General features: G+C 38.2%; 1 pseudogene; it reads left to right on the top strand.

The window, feature by feature from the left end:
- LOC140888474 (protein DETOXIFICATION 24-like) overlaps positions 1–15,605 on the top strand; it is a 37,432-nt pseudogene continuing 21,827 nt past the window's right edge.

Below are 15,605 nucleotides of genomic sequence, written 5' to 3'. Positions count from 1 at the left end.
TCATTGTTGCAAAGCCATGGATAGCAATAGCATACAAGAAAATCTTCTTGTTTCAACAGAAGAACAAAAGGGCCATCCATTAAAGAGGAGAATATGTGAAGAATCTAAGAAATTATGGAGGGTTGCATTGCCAAGTATTATTTCAAGAGTTACTTCCTTTGGCACCATTGTTGTCACGCAATCCTTTGTTGGACATATAAGCTCGGTCGATCTTGCTGGTTATGCACTTGTTCAAACCTTGACCGTAAGATTTGTTAATGGGACTATGGTAATTTTTCAAGCTTCGAATTGTTTCATATGTGCTTTGTGTGTGATTTGATCAGTTTGTTGTTTAGACAAAATATTGGCTTCTTTTTGTTGATGATTATCTAAAGTAGATGATTGGAGGTCTCATTTTTGGGTTAGGCTGATGGGAACTTATGTAATGATGCATCACAATTCACAAACAATTTCTCTTCCTAATGTAAAACGTCCCGGATTCCATGATTATCCTTAACGTACCAAACACGAGTGTTTATTATTTGTGCTTATGTCCTTACTAAAACACACCTGAAGAAATTTTCTCAAGGGTCGCCCATCTATAATTGCTCTAGGTCGAGCACACTTAACTTTGAAGTTTTTATGTGATTAACTCTCGAAAAGAAGATACACAATGTTGATATAAACAGTACGTATCAAATCTTTTAAGAACTCTTTGATCGTATAGTCTCATTATTTCACAGTCTTGGAATCAGTCTTATTTCGGCGTGGGATCGGTTCATGATTCATGTCTCTTTCGCCTAAATGTCTGCCAAGAGCCAAATACTTGATAGTACTTAGGCGCCTTTTGGTTCGTTGGTTCAAGTCTATGATCGTTATCTAGATAAAATCGTAGTGTCCTGGTTCATGACATTTGTATTATGCATGCTAGCTCTAGATAATGGGGTCCCAACATAGTGGTTGTTGTAGATTGTTTGGGATAAACATTTTTGAGTTTTTTCTTCACAAAATTTTCAAATTTATGAAAGAAAAGTTAAAAAATGCTTCCTAAATGCAATCTCAAACACTACCTAAGACTAACAATTATGACTACTGATTCAGCTAATGTCTTTACTACTCTAGTATGCCAAATATATATCCAAGCATGATTTTGAACCCCAAGCATGCATCTACAGAACTTTTTCTTACTTATGGTGCATACATGTAGGTAGGGGTGGGCATAATTTGGTTAAAACCAAAAAAATCGGCCGAACCGCAAAATTTGGTTTTTCGGTCGATTTCGGTTTTAAAATGTATGAAAACCGGTTTTTCGGTTCGTTTTTTCGATTTTATGCCCCGAAAAAGCGAAAAAACCGAACCGGCCGAATTTTGATTAAAATAAGAAATTTATGGATATTGACCATTGGGCTTGACAAATGAGCCTTTTTTTTATCACTTCTATGCTTTTTTCTTACAAGATTTAAGCCTATTTTAATTAAATATGGTTTTTATGGAACTTAATAGTCGCTTTATTATTTTAATTGAAGTCCATATTGTAAATTTTAATGGAATAATTTATGTTTTATAGTTATTAGTTCTCTATTATGTATTACATGCATCAAGTGAGATATCATTTTAGTTCTTAAATTTTTTTTAGTATTAACCTTTTTATATTTTGGTTTTCATTTTAGTTTTAAATCCATAATTATTTTAAACAATTCATAATTTTCGGTTAAGTCGATGCCACCCACAGGGTAGTGCCCTGTGGGTGGCGTGACAAATTTTGATTGGTTAAAATCAGTGGGTCCTACGTGGGGCCCACTAATTTTAACCAATCATGGGGTTACACGTCACCTGCAAGATAGTACCCTGCGGGAGGCATGAACAAAACCATAATTTTCTTTGTCCCTAAACTAATATTTGTAGTCGTGCAAAATAAATTTAATTCATTACATAAACCGTATAAAACCGACCAAAAAAATCGGACCGTATCACAAAAAAATCGGACCAAACCGTAATAAAATGGTTCGATTTCGGACCAAAGGTTTTGAAAACCAAAACCGAAAAACCGAACCGTAATAGAGTAAAACCGAACCAAAAACCGACCGATATCCACCCCTACATGTAGGGATGACAATGGATCAACCCGACCCTACATTAAACTCGCTCCGACGAAGCGGATCCGGGGCGGGACTCGGGTTTGGCCAAATCTGCCCCGGATCCGTCCCGCCAAAATATATGTATATACATGTATATAATAAATATAAAATATATATGCAATATTAATAATATATGATTATATTATTATACTAAATAATTAATATTTTATCCATAATTTGAGTATGTAATATTATTGCATTGAAATGAATTTATTTTATTATGATAGGTTTAGTATAAAAATATATCATTATAATTTTTTTTGGTTAATGATTATTAATTAATTATAAGTTGATAAATTTTAACTAGTGAGAATATTTTTTTTGTCTTAAATATTATCAATATATATTTTAAATTAAATTTAACGATATTTGTTAATTTTTAAACTTTAAATTTTTTAATTTAATAAATTTAAAATTATTTAATTTCTGGCGGATCCAATGGGTCTAGACCGGATTGTACCCGTCGGGTTCGCGGAGCGGGTCCCGGGTTTAGCCAAACCCGCCCCGTTGCGATCCCTACCTACTTGTACTACTAACTTTTATGAAAGTTTCAAGAAAGAGACAAGAATTACATTACCGACTCTAGGTGAGTATGTTACACCGAGAGATGTACTCCCGGTGATTTTGCATAAGATGTTCGTACGAACATCTCATGTAAAATAAAAAATTTCTGATGGACCCCATATTTTTGTTCTACGGTGAGATGTTCGCGCAAACATCTTATGCAAAAACAAAAAAAGAGTGTACTTATTCCGGTGTGGCATGGAGTCATGGACTCACATCACTGACTCTTTCACTCCCTGCTGTACAACCTCGACAAGCTCCTAACAAAAGTTTGGCAGGACTTCCATGCCAAAAGAACTAAAAGGCTTTGCTCGAGCTGAAACTTAAGAGCTAGCTAATGTCCACAGACCACAGCAAGCACCATGGGATCCTTTAGTGCTTAAAATGGGGCTTCGAAACCCTTTCCAGAATATATATGATGTTAGAAAAGAATTTGTATACTTAAGAACTAAAAACAAGTGCATTAGGTATAGGTCGGATTTTTCGTTCCAACATCCGGCTGCATATAATGTAACATTTAAGCTGATGGTAGTATTTTTATCTTTTTCCTCGATCGTTGTATTCATGACCTTAATCTAGCATATGATGTACTATTAAGTACATCCTCAATATTGAGCCGATGATAGACTTTTCCCTCAATATTACCCATCGTTCATCGGTTCTCAATAAGACCGTCAATCCTAAACACCAATCCATGTTTTTTAGTTTGATACGGAATGGGATTTGTCTTAAAATGCCATGCACAGTGCAATGCGGGGATGCTTAAAATGTTTTGAACAGTTATTTCTCATCAGCTTCAATCAATCAAATCTGTAATGGGGTGATAGATGTAAGATAGTTGTTTATAGAGCTCTTTGTGCCTAGATTGTGAGAAGAAGTAAAGTTAATATTTATATAACAAACGGAAGCATTGTCCTTTCTCCTTTGCAGCTAGGAATGTCGAGTGCAACCGAAACACTTTGTGGCCAAGCCTATGGAGCGAAACAATACCACATGATGGGCATTTTCTTGCAAAGGTCATGGCTGGTCGATCTCGTTACACTTACAATCTTACTCCCCTTCTTCATATTTGGAACTACCATATTCAATATCCTAGGTGAGCAACTGGACATCGCAAAATCTGCAGGATACATCTCCATTTGGTTCATTCCTTTTATCTATAGCATCATGTTTGCAACGACCATCCAAATGTTGTTATGGATTTTACCGAAGCGAACATGACGATAATAGAAATTGCGGAATAAAATAATCAACAAGAACACCAAAGATTTACGTGGTTCACCCAATATAGGCTACGTCCACGGAGCTGCTGCAAATCTTTATTACCGGATAAATATTACAAGAGTATACAAAACACTATATCTCTCCACACCCAAGCCTCGAGTATTACCGAGAAAATATTTCTCTAGCTCACACAAGAGATCACCGAAAAAAACAACTCTTTTTTTTCTTCTTTTTATTTTCTTCTCTAATGTCAATACAAAAGAGAATAATGAGATACAATAACTGAAATAAGGGAGCTCTATTTATAGGAGGTCTTCTCATTCAGTTTTGATAATCTTCCGATGTGGGATTTTAATATGGGCCTCACCCTTAACAATTCTCCCACTTGAAGACTTGATTTCAATCATGGCTTCACACAGTCAATGCAGCAGCTCATGCCTCCTCGCTTATACTTGCAATCCAACTGAAGTCGAACATAACTTCAGTTTGTCAGTGGTCACCGCCTTTGTGAACATATCAGCTGGATTTTTACTTCCAGGAATCTTTTCAAGCATCAAGATTCCATCTTCCAAAACTGATCTGATGAAATGGTATCGAACCTGTATATGCTTCGTCCTAGCATGATAAACAGGATTCTTTGCCAAATGAATAGCACTCTAACTGTCACAGTGTAATGTGCTATCCTCAAGCTTCTGACCCAATTCCTCAAGGAATGATCTCAACCAAATCATCTCTTTGCTCGCTTCCGTGACTGCAACGTACTCAGCTTCACTAGTCAAAAGTGCAACAATCTTTTGCAACTTGGACACCCAACTTACTGCCGTACCACCTAATGTGAACACATATCCAGTAGTACTCTTTCTGCCATCTAGGTCACCACCCATGTCGGCATCGACATATCCTTGTAAGTCCTGATTAGTCCTCTTGAAGCATAGAGATAAACCAGCAGTGCCTTTCAAGTATCTGAGAATCCACTTCACTGCTTCCCAGTGTTGTTTTCCCGGATTGCTCATAAACCTGCTCACAACTCCCAATGCATGTGTTATGTCTGGTCTGGTGCACACCATTGCATACATGAGGCTTCCGATAGCAGAGGCATAAGGGATCTTATTCATATAAGCATGCTCCTACTCCGTCGATGGTGATTGAGCTTTGGTTAGTTTAAAGTGACTAGCCAAAGGAGTACTCACAGTTTTAGCTTCATCCATGTTAAATCTGTTAAGCACCTTTTTTACGTACTCTGCCTGAGATAACTTCAAGACTCCGTTCACCCGATCTCTTGAGATCCTCATTCCAAGGATTTGCTTTGCAGCACCCAAATCCTTCATTGCAAATTCTTTTGATAATTATCTCTTGAGCTTATCAATCTCCTCCAGACAAGATCCTGCTATCAACATGTCATCCACATATAGCAGTAGAATGATATAAGAACCATCAATCTTTTTCACATAACAACAGTGATCTGCCTGGCACCTCAGGAAACCGTTGTTATTCATGAATCCATCAAACTTCTTGTACCAATGTCTTGGAGCTTGTTTGAGACCGTACAAGCTCTTCTGAAGTTTGCATACCATTTTCTCCTTCCCTCGTACTTCAAATCCCTGTAGCTGCTTCATATAAATTTCTTCATCCAAGTCACCATGAAGAAACGCCGTCTTTACATCCAACTGCTCCAAATGTAAGTCTTCCTTATCCACTAGTCCAAGTACTGTTCTGATAGTGGTTAACTTAACCACTGGAGAGAAAATCTCGGTGTAATCAACTCCTTCTCCTTGTTGGAAGCCTTTTACAACATGTCTTGCCTTGTACCATTTGATGCCATCAACTTCTTCTTTGATCCGGTACACCCACTTATTGTGTAATGCCTTCTTGCCTTCCGGAAGTTCCGTCAACTTCCACGTCTGATTGGATGACAGTGAATCCATCTCATCTTCCATGGCTAACTCCCACTTGGTTGAATCATCATTTTGCATCGCTTCATCAAAGGTCTATGGTTCACCTTTATCTGTCAGCAAAATATAATGAAGTGTAGGGGAGTACTTATCAGGTGGTCTTATTGTTCTCAAAGATCTCCTCAGTTCAATCACCGGAGTTTGTGGATCAGCTTTTTGTGCAGTTTTTTCTTCCTGGTAACTATCCTTTGACTCATTCATAGGAATATCTATCAATGGCACTTCATTTGTCTTCTTAACTTCAGGACATTTATCTCCAGCTGGAATGTCTGATTTGTCCTTGTACAAAACTTGCTCATTGAAAATGACATCTCTGCTCCGAATGATCTTTCGATTTTGGTCATCCCAGAACCGATAACCAAACTCATTATCTCCATAACCAATAAAAAAACATTTCTTTGATTTCAGATCAAGTTTCGTTCTGCTAGCTGAACCGATGTGAACATATGAGAGACAACCAAACACTTTCAAGAACGAAAGGTTTACTCCTTTGCCGCTCCAGACCTCCTCTGGTATTCTGCAATCAAGTGGTACCAAAGGTCCTTTGTTGATCAGATGCGCTGCAGTGTTAACTGTATCAGCCCAAAATGATTTCGGCAGTCCAGCGTGCAATCTCATGCTCCTGGCTCGCTCATTCAGGGTCCTGTTCATCCTCTTAGCTATACCATTCTGTTGAGGTGTACCAGGAATGGTTTTCTCCATCTTGATCCCGTCTTGTGCACAATACTTCTTGAACTCAAAATCTTCATATTCTCCTCCGTTATCAGACCGTAAACACTTCACCTTCAAGTTGGTCTCATTCTCCACCATGACTTTCCACTTCTTAAATATTTCGTAAAATCAGATTTATTTTTCAAAAAATAAACCCAAACTTTCCTGCTCGAATCATCGATAAATATGACATAATATCGTGAGCCGCCAAGGGATGTCACAGGAGATGGCCCCCACATGTCAGTATGAACCAACTCCAATTTTGATGCTTTTGGTTCCCTACCGCCTTTCGAAAAGCTCACTCTTTTCTGTTTTCCAAGAACACAACTTTCACACAGTTTGTGTTCGATAGTTTTTAACTCCGATAGTTTCCCTTTTGATATTAGCATCTTCATTCCCTTCTCACTCATATGTCCAAGTCTACAGTGTCATAGACTTGAGTTAGCTCCAACATCCACAGCTGCTAACATTTCTCTGCAACTAAAAGTCAAATAAAGAGTTCCAGTTTTTGTTCCTCGAGCAACAATCATGGCTCCTTTGCTCACTTTCCAAGAGCCATCACCAAAGGTCACTTTATGGCCTTCATCATCAAGTTTTCCTACTGAGATCAGATTTCGGGTCAACTTTGGTACATGCCTCACTTTGTTGAGCTTCCAGATAGATCCGTTTGATATTTTCAAACTGACATCACCCATGCCAGCTATTTCCAAAGGTTTTCCATCAGCCAGGAAAACTTTTTTGGAATTACCAACAGTGTAATTATTGAATAGCTCATGATCACCAGTGGTATGAAACGAAGCTCCCAAATCCATAACCCAAGAATCAACCGGGCTTTCCATGGATAGTACTAAGGCATCATGTACATTCTCAGTAACAACATTTGCATTATTCTTGGGTGATTTGCAGTCCTTTTTCATGTGACCAATTTCACCACAGCTCCAGCACTTCAATTTCTTTTCAAATGTATTTTTGTCTTTTCCAGTTCTTGATTTGGATCTGCCACGCCATCGGTTAGAACCTTTTTCTCTACTCCTGCCCCTACTTCTGTTTTCGAGATTTAGGGCAGATATCAATGATGTTGCTTCTCCCAAATCCATCCTGCGAACTTCTTCACCAAGGATTCGATCTCTGATATCATTAAATTGTAACTTTCCTTTTCCAGCAGAATTGCTAACCGCTGCCTGCATCGGCTCCCAAACATTTGGTAAAGACGCCAAAAGAATAAGTGCTTGAATCTCATCATCAAATTTGATTTCAACCGATATTAGCTGGGAAACAATCATGTTGAATTCATTTATGTGTGCCGCCACCGAAGCACCTTCCTCCATCTTCAAGTTGAATAACTTTTTTCATGAGAAACACTTTATTATTTGCTGATGGCTTCTCGTACATGTCCGAAAAAATGGACATCATCTCCTTCGTAGTTTTTGCCTCCGCCACGTTGTGTGCCACGTTTTTTGTTAGGGTCAATCGTATTACCCCTAACACCTGTCGATCAAGGAGCTCCCACTCATCATCCTCCATCTTTTCTGGCTTCATCCCGGATAAAGGTTGATGTAGCTTCTTGCTATACAAATAATCTTTAATCTGTAACCGCCAGAACGTGAAATCAGTACCGTCGAACTTATTGATTCCAGGTCCCGATCCATCATTTCCGGCCATCGCTTCTCCTACCTTAATAAAATTTAAAAAAATCTTTTTTGATGTGGAAAATTAGACAAAGTTGCAACCACAGAGCATACTCAGAATTTTAAGAAATTTTTCACCAAGACTCCCGAACACCGTAACAGCTCTGATACCTGTTGTTATGGATTATACCGAAGTGAACATGACGATAATAGAAATTGCGGAATAAAATAATCAACAAGAACACCAAAGATTTACGTGGTTCACCCAATATAGGCTACGTCCACGGAGCTGCTGCAAATCTTTATTATCGGATAAATATTACAAGTGTATACAAAACACTATATCTCTCCACACCCAAGCCTCGAGTATTACCGAGAAAATATTTCTCTAGCTCACACAAGAGATCATCGAAAAAAAAACAACTCTTTTTTTTTCTTCTCTTTATTTTCTTCTTTAATGTCAATACAAAAGAGAAGAATGAGATACAATAACTGAAATAAGGGAGCTCTATTTATAGGAGGCCTTCTCATTCAGTTTTGATAATCTTCCGATGTGGGATTTTAATATGGGCCTCACCCTTAACAAATGTATCTGCAAGAACAACAGAAAAACATGGTCATTGCTTGGCTCTCGGTCACACAATTCATGATCCATGTTGTTTTATCGTGGCTTTTCGTGTATGTTCTTGAATATGGGATCAATGGGGCAATGTGTGCACTATTCATTTCTTCCTGGTTTTTAGTTTTGGGAGAATTTGTGTACATTTTTTGTTGAAGTATGCTTCTATCAGATTGAATGGGAATAGAGAAGAGATCGGATCGAATAGTACAGATCAGATGAGCTCGATGATCAGATGAGTTCATGGCCAGATCGTATACTGGGATCAGATCGATGTGATAGTCAGACGAGTCTGTTGGAACACGCGTTCTCTGATCACACGGATGTGATACCCGGAGCAGCAAAAGTTTAAAAATTTTATTTTTCGATATGGAACGATTCCATATCGTGGGTATCAAATCCAAACGATTAAAATCTTGCAAGTAAAAATAAAAAATCACAATTAAATATTTTTACCTCTTCAAGCAATGGCTTGATTATGGACTCCAACAGAATTTAATCTGCTCTTCTTATAAATCCCGGGAATCGATGACTTGCTCGATCAATCTCCGGAATCAGGTCCACGAATAGAAAATAAAAACCCTCTGATTGATTGCACTAGAAATCAATCAGATGTTTATCGTAGAGAATAAACAGATTTGATCTGTCAATTCAGAAAGTGACTTTTCAAAAAAATCACTGACCGAATTTTCTCAAAAGGGGGATAGGAGAATTCGAAAATTCCCCTAGAATAATATGTAGTATTTTCGAAAATCACAAAGTGGAATTGTTATGTATTTTCGAAACCTACACATATATATATATATATAATTTCTAGACTGGATTAAGTTATAATTGTATTAGGATACTAACTCCTTAGGGCCCACAATCCATAACTTAAGCCCAACAAGCCAAGCCCGTTATTATAGAAATTAATATAAAATTCATCATGACTCCGATTGATAAACCGATTTCATCAATGTGCACAAAAACCATTTCTGCACCTTTTAAAGTCAAGATAATTTTTCTGAATCCCAATTCAGTGATTTCCAAAAATGTTCATCCCTATGTCATTTTAGGAAATTTCACTCCCTTTAGTTAAGAAGTCCAACTTCTCTTTCGTTAAATTTAACTCTTTAAATTTAACTATCTCAACGGGGTTTAGTAATCTATTACTTGTGTGACCCTCAATGATTCAGGGATACAGCTAGCCGTGGGCTCACAACTCCTTGTGACTCGGAACAACGATTTCCGACTTACCCAACGAATCATGATAAGAGCGTCTAGCAATATCGCCCCATGATTCCCTAGGTATCAGTGATAGTGCCTACAAGAACCAGTAAGTTTTGGTTAGCGTACAGTACAGTCCCTTCATCCATATATCCCGATCGAATCAACAACCATTGGTACATCGAGAGTCGTTCGAGATTCGATAACTATGCAACGCATCTTGAAGATCAAATAGTGACATCGCATGTGCTACTAAGAAACCAAGTAACCTAAATCACATCGATTACTCTGGCCAGAGATTTGTCACACTAATATCTCCTCAGATCGCATAGGATATCCACACTCGCAAGCGTGTGGTGGATCCTTGACAACAAAGCATCGATTCCTATATGTGTCGTAACTGTACCCAATCCCGACACCTGATGACCCCTTAGAGTCGGTAAATGAGTCAAAGTATAGTACTAGCATATAGAGTCTCAATGATGTTTCAAGTAGTAAGGACTAATGGTATGCAACCAAAACTGCGGACTTATCCACTCAAATAATAATAACCACTTGGAAAGTCCGAATAGGGTAGTTCGATCATTCATCATATGAATATCCATTTGCATGCTTTGAACATCTCCATGTTCATTACCAATAAAACGTGGTACTTGGCATCACAAATGCTAGTCTCAATCTCGAGCGATCCTTATCCTTATTAGCGGATGACTCAATTGACTAGGAACTATTTAGAATATACAGTGATTATAAGATGTGTTTCATAATAGTGATCTCTCTTTATTCACTATCTCATCTTACTTACACTATAGTATATTCAAGGTCTTTATCAAAACAACAATAGTATATCACAATATAACAATATGAAGAAAGATAAAGAAAATGTCATTAATGAATGTAAATTATATTAAACAAAGATTGTTTATACATAGAGTCATAAAAGCCCTTAGCCATAAGTTGGCTAACCGGGCACCCACTCTTTCAATCTCCCACTTGACCTAAAGCCAACTAGTCATACTACGTAATCTCATTGCTTCGCGATGTTTGTCAAACAATGGTCCTGGCAAGGGCTTAGTAAGTGGTCAGCGATATTGTCTGTAGAGGCCACTCTCTCGACAGTGATGTCTCCTCTTTCCACAATCTCCCGGATGATGTGGTATTTTCTCAGTACGTGTTTGGATCTTTGATGAGAACTTGGTTCCTTTGCCTGAGAAATGGCACCAGTGTTGTCGCAGTACACCGAAACTGGACCAACAGCTTCAGGAATGACACCCAACTCTTGGATGAAATTCCTCATCCAAACGACCTCTTTAGCAGCAGCTGATGTTGCAATGTATTCTGCCTCAGTGGTGGAATCCGCTGTGGTGTCTTGATTGAAACTTTTCCAAGAGACAGCACTGTCATTGAGCATGAATACAAATCCAGAGGTTGACTTCGAGTCATCCACGTCGCTTTGGAAGCTAGAGTCGGTATAGCCTTCCAATTTCAATTCTCTTCCTCCATAAACCATGAATATATTCTTAGTCCTTCTCAAGTACTTAAGAATATCCTTCACGGCTTTCCAATGCATTTGACCGGGGTTGTCCTGATATCTGCTCGTGACACTCAGAGCAAAGGCTACATCCGGTCTGGTAGATATCATCCCATACATAATACTACCTATGGCTGACGCATATGGTATGTGTGTCATTTTCTCTATCTCTTCGTCAGTCTTGGGACACATAGACTTGGATAGAGAAACTCCATGACACATAGGTAGATGTCCTCTCTTGGACTCATCCATTGAAAGCCTTTTCAATATAGTGTCGATGTAGGTTGCTTGAGTGAGTCCTATTATTCTCTTAGATCTATCTCTATAGATCTGTATCCTTAGAATATAGGAGGCCTCACCCAAATCCTTCATTGAGAATCTACCTGATAACCATATCTTTGTTGAATGCAACATCCCTACATAATTCCCAATGAGTAGGATGTCATCAACATAAAGCACTAAGAACGTCACCGCATTCTTAATTACTTTCTTGTACACGCATGGTTCCTCCGGGTTTTTGATGAAACCAAAGTCCTTTATTGTTTCATCAAATTTCTAGTTCCAACTTCTTGATGCTTGTTTGAGACCATATATTGATCTCTGAAGCTTGCATACCTTATGCTCGCTTCCCATAGATGTGAATCCCTCGGGCTGCATCATATAGATCTCTTCCTTAATGTTTCCATTAAGAAATGCAGTCTTCACATCCATTTGCCATATCTCATAGTCATACCATACTGCTATGGAAATAAGGATTCTTATGGACTTGAACATTGCAACTGGTGAAAAGGTTTCATCATAGTCAACTCCTTGTCTTTGAGTATAACCTTTTGCGACCAATCATGCCTTGTAGGTCAATACCTTACCATCAGGCCCAAGTTTTCTCTTGTAGATCCATTTACACCCTATTGGAACTATTCCATCGGGAGGATCTACTAAAGACCAAACTTGGTTTGTATGCATCGAATCTATTTCCGACTGCATATCATCAAGCCATAAATTCAAATCCGCATCAGAAATTGCTTTCTTGAAGTTTCTTGGATCACATCCAATGTCGGGTTCACTTTGATCCCCTTCAAGAAGAAGACCATATCGAATAGGAGGTCTAGAAGTCCTCTCGGATCTTCTAGGAATAGGCGTGCCAATCAATGGTTCCTGAGGTGTAGGATTGTTATTTTGTATCTCGGGTTCTTCTCGAATTTCTTCGAGTTCCATCATCTCGCCTTTCTTATCAATTAAGAACTCCTTCTCCATGAAGGTGGCATTCCTCGAAACAAACACTTTTGTTTTATTAGGATGATAGAAATAATATCCGATTGAATTTTTCGGATATCCTACAAAATAATATAAGGTGAAACGACTATCCAACTTATCTCCCACTATCTGCTTCACGTAAGCAGGACATCCCCAAATCTTTAAGTACGAATACTTAGGAGCTTTGACATTCCATAACTCGTATGGACTTTTATCCACTACTTTAGTGTGGACATTGTTCAACAACAATACAGCCGTTTCAAGCGCATATCCCCAAAACGAAGGTGGGATCTCAGTGAAGCTCATCATGGATCGAACCATGTCCAACAAAGTTCGATTTCGACGCTCCGAAACACCATTGAGCTGAGGTGTCATAGGAGGATTCCACTGAGAGAGAATCCCATTCTCTTTTAGATAGTCCAAAAACTCGGTACTTAAGTATTCTCCACCTCGATCCGATCGAAGTGCTTTAATATTTTTTCCTAATTTGTTCTCTACTTCAGCCTTGAATTCTTTGAACTTTTCAAATGCTTCAGACTTATATTTCATCAAATATAAATACCCATACCTACAAAAATCATCAGTAAAGGTAATGAAGTAGGTGTGTTCAAATTTAGTACCAATACTAAATGGACCACAAACATCTGTATGGATAAAATCCAACAGATTTTGACTACGCTCAGGTTTTTCTTTAAAAGGATATTTAGTCATTTTTCCTTTTAGGCAGGACTCACAAGTAGGTAGAGAGTTAATATCAGACATATCAAACATGCCATCTCCCACTAGCTTGTTCATCCTCCTTGAGGAAATGTGACCTAGCCTAGCATGCCAAAGGTTTGCTGGGTTTTGACTATCGTTTTTTCTTTTATTTGTGGTTACCGGTTTATCAACATAATTAATTGGAACGTCTTTTAATTTTAAGTTATATAGATCGTTTTCAAGTTGTCCATTTCCAATTAAACATTCATTCTTGTAAATTGCAAATCTCATTCACAAAATTGCAAGAAAAACCATCTCTATCAAGCATAGAAACAGAAATAATGTTTTTAATCAAATCTGGCACAAATAAAATATCTCTTAAAAGTAACATAAAATCGTTCTGCAAAACTAAATAAACGTCTCCCAGTGCTTTGGCTTCAACTCTGGAACCATTTTCGAGCCTCAGCTGGGTCTCACCCATCCTAAGCTTACGATTTCTTGTCTTCACCTGCAAATCATTGCAAATGTGAGATCCACATCCGGTATCCAATACCCAAGAAGTAGTATTAAGTGAAACATTTATTTCAATGTAAAACATACTCTTTGCAGTTTGCAACTGCTCGAGGTATTCCTTGCAGTTACGTTTCCAATGATCGGATTTCTTGCAGTGATGGCAAACATCTCCAGATATGTTCACATTTGAAGCTTTTGTCTTGCCCTTCTTCTTTGGTACAATTTTATTGGGTGGGGCAGAACGTTTCTTACTCTTTCCACTTGGCCCCTTCTTGGAGTAAGAAGAAGAGCCAACCAAGAGTACCGGTTTTTCCTTCTTTAATGTGGCCTCATAAGACACAGGCATATTGCCCATCTCTTCAAGGGTGTCCTCTATCTTGTTCATATTTAAGTTCACCACAAATCCGTCAAATGACGAAGGAAGTGAAAGAAGCAATAAGTCCGTATTCAATTCATGCTCCAATGTCAAATCGAGTGTTACCAACTTCTCAATTAGCCCAATCATGTGTACCCCATGCTCACTGACAGAAGTCCCATCTCGCATGCGGCATGTCATGAGCTCTTTGACGGTGGCATACCTCTCCGACCTTGACTGAGCTCCAAAAAGTTCCTTGAGGTGCATGTGTATGTCAGCAGCATTCACGGCATCCTCAAATCGCCTCTGGAGTTTATCAGACATTGAAGCTTGCATATAACATTTAGCCTTGATATCATGGTCCCACCATTGATCAAGTTTTGCCAATTATTCCGGACTTATATTAGCCGGTGATTCCTTTGGAGGATTCTTTTCTAACACGTAGAAAATTTTCTCCGAGTTTAGAACAATCTTTAATTTACGGAACCATTCCGTATAGTTTGCGCCAGTCAATTTGTTTTGTTCGAGAATTGACTATAGTGGATTGTGCGAATTCATTGTAATGAAATACTGAAAAGAAACAGACAATAATCAGTGATTGTTTAATTAATTTACTAAGACATAAAATATGGCGAGATTTAATTTTATGAATTTCACTCCCACTATTTTAACGATTTCACTACCCTCTAGTGAAAATGGGAAACTTGTTTTCTTAGAGGGAACATGGAGTCCAATTGACAAACTATAGTCCCGAATAATATCAACCAACCATAATTTTCAAAAGGTAGAGCCCAATTGCTTCCAAAGCAATCCCCATGTTTTTTTACCTCATGTCCAATAAGGGCCCAATAATATGACGCCGTTTATTGTGACATGTCAAGATAACCCATCAATATTAAGTTGTGATGAACGGTCGCCATGTGGATCCCCAATAATATGAGCCAATCCCATAGGAGTTCCACCCAACTTACAACTTGTGTCGATCCAATGTACAACTTTCCGACGAACAGGCCCCCCCAATAATATGAGCCAGACCGTGCCCGCGGGTAGCATCTCATACATTGATCGTTGATGGAAGGTAGGAACATTTAAACAATATTTAAATTCCCTTTATTTATCTTGATATCAATTTTAAATATATTTAAAATGAGGGATTTTTAATTTTGAAAACTGTCTCATCATTTAGTATTTGTATGCTGGCGGAATTCATGCAATTTAGTTCTAAACAT

Source organism: Henckelia pumila, chromosome 3 (assembly GCF_033568475.1).
Source record: "Henckelia pumila isolate YLH828 chromosome 3, ASM3356847v2, whole genome shotgun sequence".
Classification (NCBI taxonomy): domain Eukaryota; kingdom Viridiplantae; phylum Streptophyta; class Magnoliopsida; order Lamiales; family Gesneriaceae; genus Henckelia; species Henckelia pumila.
Note: the sequence above shows the minus strand (reverse complement) of the source record. Positions and strands in the feature narration are given on the sequence as shown.